General features: G+C 47.5%; 1 protein-coding gene across 1 annotated transcript in view; it reads right to left on the bottom strand.

Moving 5' to 3' along the window:
• LOC134910610 (lactoylglutathione lyase-like) overlaps window positions 1-23,657 on the bottom strand; it is a 39,629-nt gene that overhangs the window by 15,166 nt on the left and 806 nt on the right. The gene's annotated exons all lie outside the window — the stretch shown is intronic.

The following is a 23,657-nucleotide window of genomic DNA, read 5'->3' as shown; positions in this document are numbered from 1 at the left end:
GAGCAGGGTGTAATGCACAGTATAGTAACATATAGGGAGCAGGGTGTAATGCACAGTATGGCACTATACAGGGTGTAATGCACAGTATAGTAACATCAGTGGCGGTACTAGCGAGTGGTGGGCCCAGGTGCGGCAAAATGCTTTGCCCCCCCCCCCATCCCATCCAAGTCCTCCCCCTCACCCCTGGAGAGGATCTGGTGAGGGGGACCTGCTCAGGGCCAGAGAAATGGATACCTAGCAACAGTGCCGTAACTAGACATTTTAGCACTGTGTGCAAGAAACGGCATTGGAGCCCCACCCCTGCATGCAAAACAGGGGCAGTGCGCGCTGTAGGCGCGCGCAAAAATACATAGTGGCGTGGCTTCGTGGGGAAGGGGTGTGGCCACAAAATAATACCAATTCATAAAACGGTGCACAGTAGTCTCCATTATTCAAATTATGCCGCACAGTAGCACCACTACACCAGGTAGAGACCCTTTTACACTTTACAGCGGACAGATTCCTCTTTTTACACATTACGGCAGACAGCGTAGAAAAGAAAGAAAGAAAGAAAGAAAGAAAGAAAGAAAGAAAGAAAGAAAGAAAGAAAGAAAGAAAGAAAGAAAGAAAGAAAGAAAGAAAGAAAGAAAGAAAGAAAGAAAGAAAGAAAGAAAGAAAGAAAGAAAGAAAGAAAGAAAGAAAGAAAGAAAGAAAGAAAGAAAGAAAGAAAGAAAGAAAGAAAGAAAGAAAGAAAGAAAGAAAGAAAGAAAGAAAAAGAAAAGAAAAAGAAAAGAAAAGAAAAGAAAGAATTATACTTACCCTCTCCGCTGGCTCAGGCTCCTCGGTGCAGCTTGACGATTCCCGGGCAGTAGAGAAGGAGGAGGAGGGATCCGCAGCAGCGCTGTGTTATTGGTGGAGACGCTGCTGCCCCTCTGCTTCACTATAGGCTGTTCTCGGAAGACAGCCTATAGTGAAGCAGAGGGGCAGCAGCAGCGCCTCCACCAGTAACAAAGCGCTGCTGCGGCTCCCTCCTCCACCTCCCTCCGTACCTCTGCTCCTCTCCTCTCTCCGGGCGGCTGTGCGCTGTGGGCAGCGGTTGCCCGCAGCGGCATGTAATGAGTCAGTTTGACTCATTACGTGCTTTGGGCCCCTGGACAGAGGCGGGCCCCAGTGCAACGCACTGGTTGCACTGGCGGTAGTTCTGCCTCTGAGTAACATACAGTATAGGGATCAGGGACGTGCAGTTAGGGGAGGCAGTGCCTCCCCCGTCATTAATGATTATAGCAATACAAATAGATACTTATGACACATTCTGTGTCATAAGTATCTTCTTTATATTATTCTAATCATTTTAAGACATTAAAATAAGATTTTACTCACCGGTAAATCTATTTCTCGTAGTCCGTAGAGGATGCTGGGTACTCCGTAAGGACCATGGGGAATAGACGGGCTCCGCAGGAGACTGGGCACTCTTAAAAGAAAGATTAGGTACTACATCTGGTGTGCACTGGCTCCTCCCTCTATGCCCCTCCTCCAGACCTCAGTTAAGGAAACTGTGCCCGGAAGAGCAGACATAACTAGGAAAGGATTTGGAATCCAGGGTAAGACTCATACCAGCCACACCAATCACACTGTACAACTTGTGATAACTATACCCAGTTAACAGTATGAACAACAACTGAGCCTCATTTAACAGATGGCTCATAGTGCAGAAAGTCCGCACTTGGGACGGGCTCCCAGCATCCACTACGGACTACGAGAAATAGATTTACCGGTGAGTAAAATCTTATTTTCTCTGACGTCCTAGTGGATGCTGGGTACTCCGTAAGGACCATGGGGATTATACCAAAGCTCCCAAACGGGCGGGAGAGTGCGGATGACTCTGCAGCACCGAATGAGCAAACTCAAGGTCCTCCTCAGCCAGGGTATCAAACTTGTAGAATTTTGCAAAAGTGTTTGATCCCGACCAAGTAGCAGCTCGGCAAAGTTGTAAAGCCGAGACCCCTCGGGCAGCCGCCCAAGAAGAGCCCACCTTCCTCGTGGAATGGGCTTTTACTGATTTAGGATGCGGCAGTCCAGCCGCAGAATGAGCCTGCTGAATCGTGCTACAGATCCAGCGAGCAATAGTCTGCTTAGAAGCAGGAGCACCCAGCTTGTTGGGTGCATGCAGGATAGACAGTGAGTCTGTTTTCCTGACTCTAGCCGTCCTGGAAACATAGATTTTTAGGGCCCGGACTACGTCCAGCAACTTGGAATCCTCCAAGTCCCGAGTAGCCGCAGGCACCACAATAGGTTGGTTTAAATGAAACGCAGATACCACCTTTGGGAGAAATTGGGGACGAGTCCTCAATTCTGCCCTGTCCATATGGAAAATCAGATAAGGGCTTTTACAGGACAAAGCCGCCAATTCTGACACACGCCTAGCTGAGGCCAAGGCCAACAGCATGACCACCTTCCACGTGAGATACTTCAACTCCACGGTCTGAAGTGGCTCAAACCAATGTGATTTTAGGAAATTCAACACTACGTTAAGATCCCAAGGTGCCTGAATATGCAGCACTCCCTTAACAAACGTCTGAACTTCAGGCAGTGAAGCCAGTTATTTTTGAAAGAAAATAGACAGGGCCGAAATCTGGACTTTAATGGATCCCAATTTTAGGCCCATAGTCACTCCTACAATACAAAATAGGAGATATACAACCCTGGGCGCTCTTAAATAAGGGTTTATGAAATACGTTCCTTCTCTTTGTTATGAGATGCCTTCGTGTTGTTCTTTTTACTTTGCTCTGTACTTCAATCCACTCAAGATGATACGGTGTAAAATCGGAGTTTAGGATATGAAGAAAGAGAGAGAAAGAAATATATAGTGTAATACAGTCTTTATACGGATTTCTGTATATACGGAAACGGGGTTCAATAGATGGAGCGTACCACACTCACTATAAACATGAGGGAGGTCAAACTCATAAAGGTATCTTTAACCAGAAAAAAGTAGGCGTACCCTACTCACACGGTCACTGGAGTTCAGGAAGCACATCAAGGTATCTTTCACGTTTATCCCCTTGTGTTTCCTCCAAATGTCCCAGTATCAATGTTAGACTCATTCATAGGGAAAAGATAAAAACATCCAATGTGTGGTATCGCCAAGCAAACAATGTTACAATTAAAGAACAATATGTCCTAGAAAATTATGCGTACTTATGGTCGAATATTAATTAGCCACTGTATAACGGCAGTACCAAACGTACCCGACTTACTAGAAATCGGGAAGGGAAAAACACATCAAGGTATCTTTACAATTTCTTTAGATTACAATCTGCGTACCCCAACTCACAGTGTTGTTTTCTGTTATAAACACATCATGGTATCTTTTCCCTTGGAGCCTTCATCCAAAGGGTTGTTCAACAATTTCCCAAGGAAAAAATGTCCACCAGTCAAATAAAATGACAAAGTTTTATTGTACAAAAATGGGTCCCACAGTCTGGGAGGATCCAACGGTTTAAAATACAAGATGCAATCCGAGACAGTTCCACAAGTGAAAAAGATTGCAACAAAAAAATTCACAGATAAAATGAATTTAAAAGAATAAAAATAAAATCCTAGTGAAAAATTAGGTGGTGTGGAGAAAAAACTGGTACTTGATAAAGGTCAGCTGGTGACCGAAATGCATTGACGACAGAAGGAGTGTGAACAGCCAGTTTTTTCTCCACACCACCCCCATACATCTTCGCTGACTCTGGTAAGAAGGCAACCCTCTTTTTCCACCATTGGTATTGCTTTCTAACGATTCCAGTGATCAGCTGGGGTTTGTGTGGTAATTTTTCACTAGGATTTTATTTTTATTCTTTTAAATTCATTTTATCTGTGAATTTTTTTGTTGCAATCTTTTTCACTTGTGGAACTGTCTCGGATTGCATCTTGTATTTTAAACCGTTGGATCCTCCCAGACTGTGGGACCCATTTTTGTACAATAAAACTTTGTCATTTTATTTGACTGGTGGACATTTTTTCCTTGGGAAATTGTTGAACAACCCTTTGGATGAAGGCTCCAAGGGAAAAGATACCATGATGTGTTTATAACAGAAAACAACACTGTGAGTTGGGGTACGCAGATTGTAATCTAAAGAAATTGTAAAGATACCTTGATGTGTTTTTCCCTTCCCGATTTCTAGTAAGTCGGGTACGTTTGGTACTGCCGTTATACAGTGGCTAATTAATATTCGACCATAAGTACGCATAATTTTCTAGGACATATTGTTCTTTAATTGTAACATTGTTTGCTTGGCGATACCACACATTGGATGTTTTTATCTTTTCCCTATGAATGAGTCTAACATTGATACTGGGACATTTGGAGGAAACACAAGGGGATAAACGTGAAAGATACCTTGATGTGCTTCCTGAACTCCAGTGACCGTGTGAGTAGGGTACGCCTACTTTTTTCTGGTTAAAGATACCTTTATGAGTTTGACCTCCCTCATGTTTATAGTGAGTGTGGTACGCTCCATCTATTGAACCCCGTTTCCGTATATACAGAAATCCGTATAAAGACTGTATTACACTATATATTTCTTTCTCTCTCTTTCTTCATATCCTAAACTCCGATTTTACACCGTATCATCTTGAGTGGATTGAAGTACAGAGCAAAGTAAAAAGAACAACACGAAGGCATCTCATAACAAAGAGAAGGAACGTATTTCATAAACACTTATTTAAGAGCGCCCAGGGTTGTATATCTCCTATTTTGTATTGTATATTGTATTTTCTAGGTGTTTTGGTGATACCTTTGGGAGGTTAATATCTAGGGCAGCCTCACTTCAGCGCCAGTGCAAAAAATCTTCCATTCTTTCTTCTTTTCCATAGTCACTCCTGACTGTAGGAAGTGCAGAAATCGACCCAGCTGAAATTCCTCTGTAGGGGCCTTCATGGCCTCACACCAAGCAACATATTTTCGCCATATGCGGTGATAATGTTTTGCTGTCACATCCTTCCTAGCCTTTATCAGCGTAGGAATTACTTCAACCGGAATGCCCTTTTCCATTAGGATCCGGCGTTCAACCGCCATGCCGTCAAACGCAGCCGCGGTAAGTCTTGGAACAGACAGGGCCCCTGTTGTAGCAGGTCCTGTCGGAGCGGCAGAGGCCAAGGGTCCTCTGAGATAATTTCTTGTAGTTCCGGGTACCAAGTTCTTCTTGGCCAATCCGGAACGATGAGTATAGTTCTTACTCCTCTCTTTCTTATTATCCTCAGCACCTTTGGTATGAGAGGAAGAGGAGGGAACACATAAACCGACTGGTACATCCACGGTGTCACTAGAGCGTCCACAGCTATCGCCTGAGGCTCCCTTGACCTGGCGCAATATCTTTTTAGCTTTTTGGTGAGGCGGAACGCCATCATGTCCACCTGTGGCCTTTCCCAACGATTTACAATCAGCTGGAAGACTTCTGGATGAAGTCCCCACTCTCCCGGGTGGAGGTCGTGCCTGCTGAGGAAGTCTGCTTCCCAGTTGTCCACTCCCGGAATGAACACTGCCGACAGTGCTAGCACGTGATTCTCCGCCCATCGGAGAATCCTTGTGGCTTCTGCCATCGCCATCCTGCTTCTTGTGCCGCCCTGTCGGTTTACATGGGCGACAGCCGTGATGTTGTCTGACTGAATCAGCACTGGCTGGTTTTGAAGCAGGGGTTCTGCTTGACTTAGGGCATTGTAAATGGCCCTTAGTTCCAGAATATTTATGTGTAGGGAAGTCTACTGACTCGACCATTGTCCTTGGAAGTTTCTTTCCTGAGTGACTGCCCCCCAACCTCGGAGGCTTGCATCCGTGGTCACCAGGACCCAGTCCTGAATGCCAAATCTGCGGCCCTCGAGAAGATGAGCACTCTGCAGCCACCACAGCAGAGACACCCTGGCCCTCGGGGAAAGGGTGATCAGCCGATGCATCTGAAGATGCGATCCGGACCACTTGTCTAACAGATCCCACTGAAAGATCCTTGCATGGAACCTGCCGAAGGGAATTGCTTCGTAAGAAGCTACCATCTTTCCCAGGACTCGCGTGCAGTGATGCACCGACACCTGTTTTGGTTTCAGGAGGTCTCTGACCAGAGAGGACAACTCCTTGGCCTTCTCCTCCGGGAGAAACACCTTCTTCTGTTCTGTGCCCAGAATCATGCCCAAGAACAGCAGACGCGTCGTAGGAACCAGCTGCGACTTTGGGATATTCAGAATCCAGCCGTGCTGTTGTAGCACTTCCTGAGATAGTGCTACTCCGACCAACAACTGCTCCTTGGACCTTGCCTTTATAAGGAGATCGTCCAAGTATGGGATAATTATAACTCCCTTCTTTCGAAGGAGTATCATCATTTCGGCCATTACTTTGGTAAATTCCCTTGGTGCCGTGGACAGACCAAACGGCAACGTCTGGAATTGGTAATGGCAGTCCTGTACCACAAACCTGAGGTACTCCTGGTGAGGTGGGTAAATGGGGACATGTAGGTAAGCATCCTTTATGTCCAGTGACACCATAAAATCCCCCTCTTCCAGGCTTGCAATAACCGCCCTGAGCGATTCCATTTTGAACTTGAACTTCCTTATATAAGTGTTCAAGGATTTCAAATTTAGAATGGGTCTTACCGAACCGTCTGGTTTCGGTACCACAAACATTGTGGAATAGTAACCCCGTCCCTGCTGAAGGAGGGGAACTTTGATTATCACCTGCTGAAGGTAAAGCTTGTGAATTGCAGCCAGTACTACCTCCCTTTCCATGGGAGTAGCTGGCAAGGCTGATTTGAGGTAACGGTGAGGGGGAGACGTCTCGAACTCCAGCTTGTATCCCTGAGATACCACTTGTAGCACCCAGAGATCCACCTGTGAGCGAACCTCGCTGAAGTTCCGGAGACGGGCCCCCACCGCACCTGGCTCCACCTGTGGAGCCCCAGCGTCATGCGGTGGACTTAGTGGAAGCAGGGGAGGATTTTTGCTCCTGGGAACTGGCTGTCTGGTGCAGCTTTTTCCCTCTACCCCTGCCTCTGGGCAGAAAGGACGCGCCTCTGACCCGCTTGCCTTTCTGAGGCCGAAAGGACTGTACTTGATAATACGGTGCTTTCTTAGGCTGTGAGGGAACCTGAGGTAAAAAAGTCAACTTCCCAGCTGTTGCTGTGGATACGAGGTCCGAGAGACTGTCCCCAAACAATTCCTCACCCTTATAAGGCAAAACTTCCATGTGCCTTTTAGAATCTGCATCACCTGTCCACTGCCGAGTCCATAATACTCTCCTGGCAGAAATGGACATTGCATTAATTCTAGATGCCAGTCGGCAAATGTCCCTCTGTGCATCCCTCATATATAAGACTACGTCTTTAATATGCTCTATGGTTAGCAAAATAGTATCCCTGTCAAGGGAATCAGTGTTATCTGACAGGGAATCAGACCAAGCTGCTGCAGCACTACACATCCATGCTGAAGCAATAGCAGGTCTCAGTATAGTTCCTGAGTGTGTATACACAGACTTCAGGATAGCCTCCTGCTTTCTATCTGCAGGCTCCTTTAAGGCGGCCGTATCCTGAGACGGCAGTGCCACCTTTTTTGATAAGCGTGTGAGCGCCTTGTCCACCCTAGGGGATGTTTCCCAACGCAACCTGTCCGTTGGTGGGAAAGGGTACGCCATTAGTAACCGCTTAGAAATCACTAATTTCTTATCTGGGGAACACCACGCTTCTTCACACAATTCATTTAACTCATCAGATGGGGGAAAAGTCACTGGCTGCTTTTTCTCCCCAAACATAATACCCTTTTTAGTGGTAACCGGGTTAATATCAGAAATGTGCAACACATTTTTTATTGCCGTAATCATGCATCGGATGGCCCTTGTGGATTGTACATTTGTCTCATCCTCGTCGACACTGGAGTCAGACTCCGTGTCGACATCTGTGTCTGCCATCTGAGGTAGCGGGCGTTTTTGAGCCCCTGATGGCCTCCGAGATGCCTGGGCAGGCGCGGGCTGAGATGCCGGCTGTCCCAAAGCTGCGTCATCGAACCTTTTATGCAAGGAGTTGACACTGTCGGTTAATACCTTCCACATATCCATCCACTCTGGTGTCGGCCCCGCAGGGGGCGACATCACACTTATCGGCACCTGCTCCGCCTCCACGTAAGCGTCCTCCTCAAACATGTCGACACAGCCGTACAGACACACCGCACACACACACAGGGAATGCTCTGACTGAGGACAGGACCCCACAAAGTCCTTTGGGGAGACAGAGAGGGAGTATGCCAGCACACACCAGAGCGCTATTTATAACAGAGGGATTTACACTAATACAAAGTGAAATTTCCCCCAATAGCTGCTTATATTACCTTTTTGCGCCTAAATTTATGTGCCCCCCCTCTCTTTTTTACCCTTCTCGTAGTGAATACTGCAGGGGAGAGCCTGGGGAGCATCCTTCCAGCGGAGCTGTGAAGAGAAAATGGCGCTGGCTGTGCTGAGGAAGATAGCCCCGCCCCTTCAGCGGCGGGCTTCTCCCGCTTTTTTAGTAATATTTATGGCGGAGGATTAGGCACATATACAGTTAATAACTGTATTATGTGCATTTTGCCAACCAAGGTATACAAATTGCAGCCCAGGGCGCCCCCCCCCCCCCCCAAGCGCCCTGCACCCACCAGTGACCGGAGCATGTGGTGTGATGTGGGAGCAATGGCGCACAGCTGCAGTGCTGTGCACTACCTTATTGAAGACCGGAGTCTTCAGCCGCCGATTTTCTCCTGGAATCTTCCGTCTTCTGGCTCTGCAAGGGGGACGGCGGCGCGGCTCCGGGAACGGACGATCGAGGTCGGGCCCTGTGTTAGATCCCTCTGGAGCTAATGGTGTCCAGTAGCCTTAGAAGCACAAGCTAGCTGCAAGCAGGTAGGTTTGCTTCTCTCCCCTCAGTCCCTCGTAGCAGTGAGTCTGTTGCCAGCAGATCTCACTGAAAATAAAAAACCTAACAAATACTTTCTTTTTTAGTGAGCTCAGGAGAGCACACTAAGTGCATCCAGCTCTGGCCGGGCACAGATTCTAACTGAGGTCTGGAGGAGGGGCATAGAGGGAGGAGCCAGTGCACACCAGATGTAGTACCTAATCTTTCTTTTAAGAGTGCCCAGTCTCCTGCGGAGCCCGTCTATTCCCCATGGTCCTTACGGAGTACCCAGCATCTACTAGGACGTCAGAGAAATTAGTTTGGGAGGCACTGATAGCAGTGCCTCCTGCTGACAACAGTAACGGGTAGGGAGCGGGTGGGCGGGGACAAGCACTGGGCTGTAAAAGCCCATTGAAAAAAATAGTGACAGCAGCACTTATACATGTGCCTCGTTGACAGGGATGGGTTTCCCCTGCCAGCGAGGCACATGTGATTGGATAGCAGTTCCAGTGCTGGATCCGCTGGTCCAATCACCCATACGAGGCGGCGGAACAAGGTTCCCCTCTCTTCATTCCCCCTGATTCCTCCCCTGTTGGTAGTGATGTGAGCCGCTGCTTTCTTGACAGGATCTGCCTGCGACCGGAGCTCTCAATTACCTGGCCTCTGGCAGTTGCGGGGAGGCCGGAGAGCCAAGTGCTGCAGCAATCAGCGGCAGCCGGCGCTCTCCTCATCCAGAGGTGGCAGCAGTGGTAAGCCGGAGCTGGGAGTGACTGTGCGGTGGCGGCCGGCGCTGCTCTCCTCCTCCTCTCAAGAAGCAGCCTCTGCAGCGCCGGCGCCAGCTGCACTCTCCGGCGGCTCTCTGCACGCATGACCCAGGTGCTAGGGGAGGAAAGTGGAAGTATTGTGGGGGCGTTACGTGCATCTGGCACTATACTGGGGGCATTACGTGCATCTGGCACTATACTGGGAGCATTACGTGCATCTGGCACTATACTGGGGGCATTACGTGCATCTGGCACTATACTGGGGGCATTAGGTGTAAGGAGCACTACTGTGGGCATTATGCGGAAGGCTGCCAATTGTGTGGGTGTAGGGGGAGGGGGGTGATAATAAGAATTTACTTACCGATAATTCTATTTCTCGGAGTCCGTAGTGGATGCTGGGGTTCCTGAAAGGACCATGGGGAATAGCGGCTCCGCAGGAGACAGGGCACAAAAAGTAAAGCTTTCCGATCAGGTGGTGTGCACTGGCTCCTCCCCCTATGACCCTCCTCCAAGCCTCAGTTAGGTACTGTGCCCGGACGAGCGTACACAATAAGGGAGGAATTTTGAATCCCGGGTAAGACTCATACCAGCCACACCAATCACACCGTACAACTTGTGATCTAAACCCAGTTAACAGTATGATAACAGAGGAGCCTCTGAAAGATGGCTCCCTACAACAATAACCCGAATTAGTTAACAATAACTATGTACAATTATTGCAGATAATCCGCACTTGGGATGGGCGCCCAGCATCCACTACGGACTCCGAGAAATAGAATTATCGGTAAGTAAATTCTTATTTTCTCTATCGTCCTAGTGGATGCTGGGGTTCCTGAAAGGACCATGGGGATTATACCAAAGCTCCCAAACAGGCGGGAGAGTGCGGATGACTCTGCAGCACCGAATGAGAGAACTCCAGGTCCTCCTTAGCCAGAGTATCAAATTTGTAAAATTTTACAAACGTGTTCTCCCCTGACCACGTAGCTGCTCGGCAAAGTTGTAATGCCGAGACCCCTCGGGCAGCCGCCCAAGATGAGCCCACCTTCCTTGTGGAGTGGGCCTTTACAGATTTAGGCTGTGGCAGGCCTGCCACAGAATGTGCAAGTTGGATTGTGCTACAGATCCAACGAGCAATCGTCTGCTTAGACGCAGGAGCACCCATCTTGTTGGGTGCATACAATATAAACAACGAGTCAGATTTTCTGACTCCAGCTGTCCTTGCAATATATATTTTCAATGCTCTGACAACGTCCAGTAACTTGGAGTCCTCCAAGTCACTTGTAGCCGCAGGCACTACAATAGGCTGGTTCAGATGAAATGCTGACACCACCTTAGGGAGAAAATGCGGACGAGTCCGCAGTTCCGCCCTGTCCGAATGGAAAATCAGATATGGGCTTTTGTAAGATAAAGCTGCCAGTTCTGACACTCTCCTGGCCGAAGCCAGGGCTAGTAGCATGGTCACTTTCCATGTGAGATATTTCAAATCCACATTTTTTAGTGACCAATGAGATTTTAGAAAGTCCAAAACCACATTGAGATCCCACGGTGCCACTGGAGGCACCACAGGAGGCTGTATATGCAGCACTCCCTTAACAAAAGTCTGGACTTCAGGGACTGAAGCCAATTCTTTCTGGAAGAAAATCGACAGGGCCGAAATTTGAACCTTAATAGATCCCAATTTGAGACCCATAGACAATCCTGATTGCAGGAAATGTAGGAATCGACCCAGTTGAAATTCCTCCGTCGGAGCACTCCGATCCTCGCACCACGCAACATATTTTCGCCAAATGCGGTGATAATGTTGCACGGTTACTTCCTTCCTTGCTTTAATCAAAGTAGGAATGACTTCTTCCGGCATGCCTTTTTCCTTTAGGATCCGGCGTTCAACCGCCATGCCGCGGTAAGTCTTGAAACAGACAGGGACCCTGCTGAAGCAAGTCCCTCCTTAGAGGTAGAGGCCACGGATCTTCCGTGATCATCTCTTGAAGTTCCGGGTACCAAGTCCTTCTTGGCCAATCCGGAACCACTAGTATCGTTCTTACGCCTCTTTGCCGTATAATTCTCAATACTTTTGGTATGAGAGGCAGAGGAGGAAACACATACACCGACTGGTACACCCAAGGCGTTACCAGCGCGTCCACAGCTATTGCCTGCGGATCTCTTGACCTGGCGCAATACCTGTCCAGTTTTTTGTTGAGGCGAGACGCCATCATGTCCACCATTGGTCTTTCCCAACGGGTTACCAGCATGTGGAAGACTTCTGGATGAAGTCCCCACTCTCCCGGGTGAAGGTCGTGTCTGCTGAGGAAGTCTGCTTCCCAGTTGTCCACTCCCGGGATGAACACTGCTGACAGTGCTATCACATGATTCTCTGCCCAGCGAAGAATCCTTGCAGCTTCTGCCATTGCACTCCTGCTTCTTGTGCCGCCCTGTCTGTTCACATGGGCGACTGCCGTGATGTTGTCCGACTGGATCAACACCGGTTTTCCCTGAAGCAGAGGTTCTGCCTGGCTTAGAGCATTGTAGATTGCTCTTAGTTCCAGAATGTTTATGTGAAGAGACGTTTCCAGGCTCGTCCACACTCCCTGGAAGTTTCTTCCTTGTGTGACTGCTCCCCAGCCTCTCAGGCTGGCGTCCGTGGTCACCAGGATCCAATCCTGTATGCCGAATCTGCGGCCCTCCAATAGATGAGCACTCTGCAACCACCACAGAAGAGATACCCTTGTCCTTGGAGACAGGGTTATCCGCTGGTGCATCTGAAGATGCGACCCTGACCATTTGTCCAACAGATCCCTCTGGAAAATTCTTGCGTGGAATCTGCCGAATGGAATTGCTTCGTAAGAAGCCACCATTTTTCCCAGGACTCTTGTGCATTGATGTACAGACACCTTTCCTGGTTTTAGGAGGTTCCTGACAAGCTCGGATAACTCCTTGGCTTTTTCCTCCGGGAGAAAAACCTTTTTCTGAACCGTGTCCAGAATCATCCCTAGGAACAGCAGACGAGTTGTTGGCATTAACTGGGATTTTGGAATATTCAGAATCCACCCGTGCTGTTTTAGCACTTCTTGAGACAGTGCTAATCCCATCTCTAGCTGTTCTCTGGACCTTGCCCTTATCAGGAGATCGTCCAAGTATGGGATAATTAATACGCCTTTTCTTCGAAGAAGAATCATCATCTCGGCCATTACCTTTGTAAAGACCCGAGGTGCCGTGGACAATCCGAACGGCAGCGTCTGAAACGGATAGTGACAGTTTTGTACGACGAACCTGAGGTACCCCTGGTGTGAGGGGTAAATTGGAACGTGGAGGTACGCATCCTTGATGTCCAAGGATACCATAAAGTCCCCTTCTTCCAGGTTCGCTATCACTGCTCTGAGTGACTCCATCTTGAACTTGAACTTCTTTATGTACAGGTTCAAGGACTTCAGATTTAGAATAGGTCTTACCGAGCCATCCGGCTTCGGTACCACAAATAGAGTGGAATAATACCCCTTTCCTTGTTGTAGAAGAGGTACCTTGACTATCACCTGCTGAGAGTACAGCTTGTGAATGGCTTCCAAGACCGTCTCCCTTTCGGAGGGGGACGTTGGTAAAGCAGACTTCAGGAAACGGCGAGGTGGATCTGTCTCTAGTTCCAACCTGTATCCCCGAGATATTATCTGCAGGATCCAGGGATCTATCTGCGAGTGAGCCCACTGCGCGCTGAAATTCTTGAGACGACCGCCCACCGCCCCCGAGTCCGCTTGAGAAGCCCCAGCGTCATGCTGAGGCTTTTGTAGAAGCGGGGGAGGGCTTCTGTTCCTGGGAAGGAGCTGCCTGTTGCTGTCTCTTCCCCCTTCCTCTGCCTCGTGGCAGATATGAATATCCCTTTGCTCTCTTGTTTTTAAAGGAACGAAAGGGCTGCGGTTGAAAAGTCGGTGTCTTTTTCTGTTGGGGAGTAACTTGAGGTAAAAAGGTGGATTTCCCGGCTGTAGCCGTGGCCACCAAATCTGATAGACCGACTCCAAATAACTCCTCCCCTTTATACGGCAAAACTTCCATATGCCGTTTTGAGTCCGCATCGCCTGACCACTGTCGCGTCCATAAACTTCTTCTGGCCGAAATGGACATAGCACTTACCCGTGATGCCAGTGTGCAGATATCCCTCTGTGCATCACGCATATAAAGAAATGCATCCTTTATTTGCTCTAAAGACAGTAAAACATTGTCCCTATCCAGGGTATCAATATTTTCAATCAGGGACTCTGACCAAGCTACTCCAGCACTGCACATCCAGGCTGTCGCTATAGCTGGTCGTAGTATAACACCTGTATGTGTGTATATACTTTTTTGGATATTTTCCATCCTCCTATCTGCTGGATCTTTAAGTGCGGCCGTCTCAGGAGACGGTAACGCCACTTGTTTAGATAAGCGTGTGAGCGCCTTGTCCACCCTAGGAGGTGTTTCCCAGCGCGCCCTAACCTCTGGCGGGAAAGGGTATAAAGCCAATAACTTCTTTGAAATTAGCATCTTTTTATCGGGGGCAACCCACGCTTCATCACACACCTCATTTAGTTCTTCTGATTCAGGAAAAACTATAGGTAGTTTTTTCACACCCCACATAATACCCTGTTTAGTGGTACCTGTAGTATCAGCTAAATGTAACGCCTCCTTCATTGCCAAAATCATATAACGTGTGGCCCTACTGGAAAATACGGTTGATTCGTCACCGTCGCCACTGGAATCAGTGCCTGTGTCTGGGTCTGTGTCGACCGACTGAGGCAAAGGGCGTTTTACAGCCCCTGACGGTGTTTGAGGCGCCTGGACAGGCACTAATTGATTGTCCGGCCGTCTCATGTCGTCAAACGACTGCTTTAGCGTGTTGACACTATCCCGTAATTCCAAAAATAAAGGCATCCATTCTGGTGTCGACCCCCTAGGAGGTGACATCCCCATATTTGGCAATTGCTCCGCCTCCACACCAATATCGTCCTCATACATGTCGACACACACGTACCGACACACAGCAGACACACAGGGAATGCTCTTAACGAAGACAGGACCCCACTAGCCCTTTGGGGAGACAGAGGGAGAGTTTGCCAGCACACACCAAAGCGCTATATATGACAGGGATAGCCTTATAATAAGTGCTCCCTGTATAGCTGCTTTTATAATATAATTTTTGCCACTATTTTGCCCCCCCTCTCTTGTTTTACCCTGTTTCTGTAGTGCAGTGCAGGGGAGAGACCTGGGAGCCGTCCTGACCAGCGGAGCTGTGTAAGGAAAATGGCGCTGTGTGCTGAGGAGATAGGCCCCGCCCCTTTTTCGGCGGGCTCGTCTCCCGCTCTTTAGTGGATTCTGGCAGGGGTTAAATATCTCCATATAGCCCCCGGAGGCTATATGTGGAGGTATTTTTTAGCCAAATAGGTTTTCATTTGCCTCCCAGGGCGCTCCCCTCCCAGCGCCCTGCACCCTCAGTGACTGCCGTGTGAAGTGTGCTGAGAGGAAAATGGCGCACAGCTGCAGTGCTGTGCGCTACCTTTAGAAGACTGAGGAGTCTTCTGCCGCCGATTCTGGACCTCTTCTTGTTTCAGCATCTGCAAGGGGGCCGGCGGCGAGGCTCCGGTGACCATCCAGGCTGTACCTGTGATCGTCCCTCTGGAGCTGATGTCCAGTAGCCAAGAAGCCAATCCATCCTGCACGCAGGTGAGTTCACTTCTTCTCCCCTAAGTCCCTCGTTGCAGTGATCCTGTTGCCAGCAGGACTCACTGTAAAATAAAAAACCTAAGCTAAACTTTTCTAAGCAGCTCTTTAGGAGAGCCACCTAGATTGCACCCTTCTCGGCCGGGCACAAAAATCTAACAGAGGCTTGGAGGAGGGTCATAGGGGGAGGAGCCAGTGCACACCACCTGATCGGAAAGCTTTACTTTTTGTGCCCTGTCTCCTGCGGAGCCGCTATTCCCCATGGTCCTTTCAGGAACCCCAGCATCCACTAGGACGATAGAGAAAATACGGTATATGTATTTGTAATTTGATAACAATATATAATTGCGAGGCCACGTTCACTTTCCTAGGAGCGTGCGCACATTGGGGAAAGGGGGGGAGGGGAGCTTCAAAAGATCTCGCTGAAGGTGCTAGTAGGCCTGGAGGTTTGCATTCTTTTGCTGATGGGGATGTACTGGAGAAGACAGTTCCTCCCAGCCATTGACCTCACCGCACATCACTGGTAGGGAGCAGTGTGTAATGCACAGTATAGTAACATATAGGGAGCAGGGTGTAATGCACAGTATAGCACTATATAGGGAGCAAGGTGTAATAGAAACATAGAATTTGACGGCAGATAAGAACCACTTGGCCCATATAGTCTGCCCCTTTTTTATCCTTTAGGTAATCTCAACCCTTTTTGAACCTTAATTCTTTGTAAGGATATTCATATGCCTAACCCAAGCATGTTTAAATTGCTCTACAGTCTTAGCTTCTACCACCTCTGATGGGAGGCTATTCCACTTGTCCACTACCCTTTCTGCAAAGTAATTTTTCCTTACATTTCCCCTGAACCTGCCTCCAGTCTCAGTGTATGTCCTCGAGTTCTAATACTTCTCTTCCTTTGAAGAATGTTTCCCTCCTGAACTTTGTGAAGACCCTTGGTATATTTGAAAGTTTCTGTCATGTCCCCCCTTTCCCTTCTCTCCTCCAAACTATACATGTTAAGATCTTTTAGCCTTTTCGGGTAAGTTTTGTGATGTAGGCCATGCACCATTTTAGTTGCCCTTCTTTGTACACTCTCTAATGTATTTATATCCTTCTGGAGATATGGTCTCCAGAACTGAACACAGTATTCCAGATGAAGCCGCACCAATGACCTATACAGTGGCATTATTACTTCTCTTTTCCTGCTACTGATTCCTCTCCCTATGCAACCAAGCACCTGACTTGCCTTTCTCATTGCTTTGTTACTTTGCTTTCCTGCCTTTAAGTCACTTGAAATAGTGACTCAAATATCTTTCCTCCTCAGTAGTTTCCATTATAGTACCCTTAATACTATATTTAACCTTTGGGTTTTTGAGACCCAAGTGCATGATTTTGCATTTTATAGCATTAAACTGTAGTTGCCATGTTCTTGATCATTTCTCAAGCCTAGCTAGGTCATCAATCATTTGTTTTATTCCTCCCGGTGTGTCTACCCTGTTGCAAATCTTTAATGCACAGTATAGTAAGGGCAGGGTGCAATGCACAGTATAGTAACATATAGGGAGCAGGGTGCAATGTACACATAACCCTATATAGGGAGCAAAGTGTAATGCACAGTATAACACTATATAGGATACAATGCACAGTATAGCACTATATATGAGCATTGTATAATGCACAGTACAGTAACATAGGGAGCAGGGCGCAATGCACAGCACAGTAACATAGGGAGCAAGGCGCAATGCACAGTACAGTAACATATAGGGAGCAGGGTGCAACGCACAGTATAGTAACATATAGGGAGCAGGGTGCAACGCACAAAAAAAGTAACATAGGGAGCAGGGTGCAATGCACAGTATAACACTATATAGGATGCAATGCACAGTATAGCACTATATAAGGAGCAGGCTGTAATGCACAGTATAGTTACATAGGGAGAAGGGTGCAATGCACAGTATGGCACTATATAGGGAGCAGGGTGCAATGCACAGTATAACACTATACAGGATGCAATGCACACTATAGCAACATATAGGGTGCAATGCACACTATAGCAACATATAGGGTGCAGGGTGCAATGCACAGTATAGCACAATATAGGGAGCAGGGTGCAATGCACAGTATAGCACAATATAGGGAGCAAGGTGCAATGCACAGTATAGTAACATATAGGGAGTGCAATGCACAGTATATATACATGCAATGCACAGTATATATACGTTATGGTAAGAACTTACCATTGATAACGGTATTTCTCCTATGTCCACACGTTCCACAGGATAACAATGGGATATGATGGAGCGATAGCGGACTGGCACCAAACGATCACAAGCTTTCAGTCCTCCCAGGATGCAACGGGCCCATCCATATATCCCCACCCACTGGCTCAGGCAAATCAGTTGGATTCCAAAGCATTTAGGCAGAAGCATCATGTAGAGCCCTAATCAGGTGAGAAGAACACACATGCACACCCTTCCGTACAAGAAGAGGTTATGGAGTAGAAAGATCCTCAAAACAGGTGCGTCAGGGTGGGATCCCTGTGGAACCTGTTATCAACGGTAAGTTCTTACCATAACGTATATTTCTCCAGCAGGGTCCACAGGTTGTCCACAGGATAACAATGGGATTTCCCAAAGCAATTTTTAGTGGTGGGGAAGTTTCTGATTGGTAGGAGAATCCTTCGCCCGAATTCAGCGTCAATGAGAGGCAAAAGTATCCAAGGCATAATGTCTATGAGTGTGTTAATGGAAGACCATGTGGCTGCCTTGCATATCTGTTTTGCTGAAGCACCATGTTGTGCTGCCCATGAAGGACCTACCTTACGAGTAGAGTTAACAGAGACATTAGCCGGAACAGGGAGATCAGCTTGAGAGTATGCTTCTGAAATCATCATTCGAAGACATCTTGCCAGCGTCTGTTTTGTAGCAGGCCATCCTCTCACATGAAATTCGTAGAGAATTAAGAGAGAAACTATCTTTCTGACGGCACTGGTACAACCCACGTAGACCCTTAATGCCCGGACTACGACCAGCGGCGCTTCTCCCGAAGAAAGTCCCGATACCTGAAAAACCGGGACTACAATTTCTTCATTAAGGTGGACCTACCCAGATCTAGTTCTGGAGAACTACTTTATCCGGATAAACATCGGAAAAGGAGATTTACATAACAGTGCTCCTAAATCTGATACTCTTCTAGCCGATGCCATAGTCAACAGAAAGAGAACTTCAGCTGTTAACCATTTAAGATCCACTTTAAGTGGTTCCAATGGAGCAACTTGAAGGGCTTTGAGGACTAGACTGCAGTCCCAAAGCACCGCAGGCGGAAGGAAGGTTGAAGACGCAGCACTCCCTGGAAAAAGTGCACCCATCCTGAAAATTGGCAATTTTCTTTTGGAACTATGCAGTCAACGCTGACACTTGCACTCTCAAGGAAGCCATCCTTAAACCTTTATCCACTCCTGCCTGAAAGAATGCTAGAACCCTTGGAATTCTGAAAGATTTTGGGTCCATAACTCTTCCATTACACCAATGATTATAGGATTGCTATATTCGGTGGTATATATGAGCAGAGGAAGTCTTTCCTGCTCTGAACATTGTTTGATTTACCTGTGAGAATCCTCTTGACTTCAGGATAGAGGTTTTAAGAGCCACGTCGTAAAAGACAGTTGATCCAGATGTCTGTGATAACAAGGACCCTGCATTAGCAGATCTGGGCATTGAGGAAGCAGAAGTGGCGTCCATCGACATTCTCTGCTGATCTGTGTACTAACGCCTTCTGGGCCAAGCCGGAGCTATTAGAATCACGGCACTCTTAGCTTCATTTATCTTCCTCACTACCCTGGTAGCAGGATGATTGGAGGAAAAAGATACGGCACTTTTGTTGTATTTTCCTCAACATCCTGGGTAGCAGGATGATCCGATGATACACATATACGTGAAATTAAATTCCCATTTTATCAAAAAAAGACGTACACAAAGATCACCTGATCCCTTGTTCCTGACAGGTATACGGGTCTTTTGCTGATAGGACGTCATGAGATCTACCTCTGGCAAACCCCACTTGTCTACCCGAGTCTGGAGACTAGGTATGGCAATTTTCTAATTCCATGCTTGCGGAGATAAACTGCCATAAATATTTAGGAACATATTCTGGGGCTGTGGCTAACCCAAAAGGTAAGACCCAGAACTGAATGTTACTGAAGGATGGTAACCCTTGAAATAACACTAATGGACAGTGCTATAGAAACCTGTAGGTAAGCATCCTGACTATCCAGGGATACTATGTAATCTACTGGCTCCTTGCCCAACTATGGAGCGCATCCATGTGAACCGTGGTACCCAAACCTATCGGTTTAGGATTTTAGAGATTGAGAATGGAGAAAAGAATCCTTCTGAATCAAACCCAGGTTGGAGTAAACCCCCTGTCCACATTGTGCATGGGTTACCGGGATGACTACTCCTGACAAAAGCAATTTCTGAACTGCTTCTTGCAATCCCCCTATCTTCGCCTCTGGACGGGTTGGAGCAGAAGAATCTTCGAGGAAGATGCTCTTGATAGGAAAGCATAAACTAGAGATACCGCTGCTTGCACGCAGGCATCTGTTAACAGATCTGTGCAACCTACAAGGTCGGCCCCCTACCCTGGTATCCTCCAGAAGAAGGCCTGTACCATCATGCTGATGGGTTATCCTCTGGTTTGGAAGCCGGCCCTCTGGTCGCTGTTACGAACCTATTGCTTTTCCTTTATGACCAAAAAAGCTGAAACCAGACCCCTAACTAGGGGTTATATGTGGAAGGAAACGTGACCTTCTTGGAGTCTGATTCTGACTCCCCACTATCTGCTTACTCAAACATAGACTTTCATCCAATGTCAAGTTCCCAGAGCCTTCTTTGATTCTGAATCAGCTTTGCCTGTAGTAAGTAAACTGATCTGTTTAGCAGCTATTGTTAAGGTTGATGCCCCAAAAGCATAACCCACATCTTTGCTGCCTGTTACATGTAAGCTATATGGGATTCTTGCTCCCCTGCAGGTACTGAAAGTCCGTCTTCCAGTACCTCAGCCCATGCAGCTATTTGCTTTTATGCAAGCTGAAGTCCTGGCTGGCCTTATGACTGCCCTAGACAGAGACATTATGTTTTTTTTGAAAACCATTACTCTTTTGATGTTGACGGCAGAGGCCATATAGATTTTTGCACTATCAAATGATATGCATATGAGGCACTTCCCTATTGGTTTTGTTTTTTGTTTTTTTTAACATCCCCAGCTGGAAAAGGATATTGGAATGTAGCCCAAACCTTTTCCCGATTCTCAGCTGTTGGTGTCCCCCTTGAGGAGGCCCTACCTGTTTTGGGACATTAAAATACGGGTGCCTTATTTTTAACCAAGGCTCTGGTGCCTCTAAGAACAGACTAGCCTTTACTGCTCTTATTGTTTCAGTTTATTCACTGAACTGATACCTTTTACCTGTTCTTCGTGTGCCGAAGTAATGTATATTAAGCTTTCATCGTCTGATGATCATCATGTGTAGCCTGTGAAGTGGATGATTTATTTATACTCTGTTTATCAGCTTGATTTATTTGGAGAAGCTGTTGGGGATATACCGTATGTAGGGAGCTGCATGTATGGATTCTAGTGAACCTCATTCCTGGTATCGAGACTGTAGGAATTAACCTTTCAGCCAAACTGGACAAGGTCTGTGCAAACATCACCCAAGAGATTCTATCTATACCTGGTGTCGATCAGGGACCTGAACCTCCAACCATTTACACATAAACCATCCTGTACCAGATCAGAAAGGATAATACAGTTTTTGCAAACATCATAATATTGAGTAGTTGTTGGTGTTACTGTAAGTGTACCCTTGTCACTTTTGCCGCTCTTAGACATGATAAATAATCAGCACTTTCACAGTGTACTACACAATTTGTGACTGATATCACTTTAGAGAGATAAAGTGGTTACAATCTGTCCCTACCCATGCATCCGGCCTTGAGGATCAGGAGACCAACTGACAAACATATATAAAGTCAGCAATCACACTAGCAGTCAGTCACATGTTATATATTAGTCATATGAGCATAATATCAACTACAAACACATTTCAAAGGATGTAGGAGTACATATTACTGAATTCTGTTTTATGCAGAATAACGTATTCAGACGCAATGCGTAGAAAACCACAGTAATGTACACAGACTCATATGCAATAGGCACTAAACTTAACTATTCATACTGACAAAAGTAGATAGAATTTTAGTGCTGTATAACCCGTACTCAGTAGAGTGGTATACAGGGAGACTCACCTCACTTCCAAGATCGATCAATACGTTAGCGAACGCTGAGTGGATCCAGACGCTACTAGTGTACACTGTCGCTCCGGGAACTTTAAGTGGACACAGAAGCACTGTGCATACAGATGCACCGGTCATACAGACACCTGTACTGCGACCGGGTCTCCTTGCGGTAGCGCTTAGTGAACACAGACGCAGCCACCTATGCTGCGACCGAGACCCCTCGTGGTAGCGTCTGAGACGGAAGCGAGGCAAGAGTTCATGGCGGGAGACCGACAGAAACTGGTCATGAACTGGGGGGAGGGACGACCAGGAGAGCGTCCGACTCCCCACCGCTGACAGCAACCTTAGGGATCGCAGCCTCATGCTATTCCTAGTGCCTTATGATCCCTAAGACCTAGCGCTGGAGCACCAGTGGTGGCGGCGTGCCAGCTACTGTTTGGTAGTCTCCTCCCAATACAGTGCGGCTGTTTCCGTATTCCCCCTCTAAGTGGAACCGATGCCTTACCTTCTCCCCGTGCTCCGGCCACAGCCTGGTAACGTCTGCTGGACCTGCTTTTATATCCGACAGAGACGCCCGTCGAGACAGCACTTGTACCGTGGGTAAGAGTTGTTGCGACCCAGCGGAGAGTTGTTGGAGCGACTCTTTCCAATATGCGTAGAAGACGCTGTTGGGAAAGATCACTCAGGAAACATAGTAAGACTATAAAAATAAAATAAGAAAGCTTAGGTCTGCCAAAAACAGCAGCCCTGTGACCATGGTCCGGCTCCTGCCGCACCAAACAAAAAACTGATTTGCCTCAGCCAGTGGGCGGGGATATATGGACGGGCCTGTTGCATCCTGGGATACTGAAAGCTTGTGATCGTTTGGTGCCAATCCGCTATCGCTCCATCATATCTCATTGTTATCCTGTGGACCCTGCTGGAGAAAACACTATATAGGATGCAATGTACAGTATAACACTATATAGGGAGCAGGGTGCAATGTACAGTGTAACACTATATAGGGAGCAGGGTGCAATGTACCGTATAACCCTATAGAGGGAGCAGGGTGTAATGCACAGTATAACACTATACAGGATACAATGCACAGTATAGCACTATATAGGGAGCAGGGTGTAATGCGCAGTATAGTAACATATGGGGAGCAGGGTACAACGCACAGTATAGTAACATATAGGGAGCAGGGTGCAACACACAGTATAGTAACATATAGGGAGCAGGGTGGAATGCACAGTATAGTAACATATAGGGAGCAGGGTGCGATCCACAGTATAACATTAGGGAGCAGGGTGCAATGCACAGTATAGCACTATATAGGGAGCCGGGTGCAATGCACAGTATAACACTATACAGAATACAATGCACAGTATAGCACTATATAGGGAGCCGGGTGCAATGCACAGTATAACACTATACAGAATACAATGCACAGTGTAGCACTATATAGGGAGCAAGGTGGAATGCACAGTATAGTAACATATAGGGAGCAGGGTGCAATGCACAGTATAGTAACATATAGGGAGCAGGGTGCAATGGGGTGAAGTATGGTATGCCAGCGGCCGGGCTCCCGGCGACCAGCATACTGGCGCCGGAAGCCTGACCGCTGGCATACCGACAGCGTGGCGAGCACAAATGAGCCCCTTGCGGGCTCGCTGCGCTCGCCACACTGCAGGCACGGTGGCGCGCACGCTATTTATTCTCCCTCCAGGGGGGTCGTGGGGGTCCACGGATGTGTGCCGGGATCCTGACAGCCGGCAACCTGAAGACCACCCGTGCAATGCACAGTATAGCACCATATAGGGAGCAGGGAGTCTAATGCGCAGTATAGGAACATATAGGGAGTAGGGTGCAATGCACAGTATAACACTATATAGGATGCAATGTACAGTATAACACTATATAGGGAGCAGGGTGAAATGTACAGTGTAACTATACAGGAAGCAGGGTGCAATGTACAGTATAACACTATATAGGGAGCAGGGTGCAATGTACAGTATAACACTATATAGGATGCAATGTACAGTATAACACTATATAGGGAGCAGGGTGCAATGCACAGT

Source organism: Pseudophryne corroboree, chromosome 4 (assembly GCF_028390025.1).
Source record: "Pseudophryne corroboree isolate aPseCor3 chromosome 4, aPseCor3.hap2, whole genome shotgun sequence".
Classification (NCBI taxonomy): Eukaryota; Metazoa; Chordata; class Amphibia; order Anura; family Myobatrachidae; genus Pseudophryne; species Pseudophryne corroboree.
This window is presented reverse-complemented; position numbering and strand designations above follow the sequence as displayed.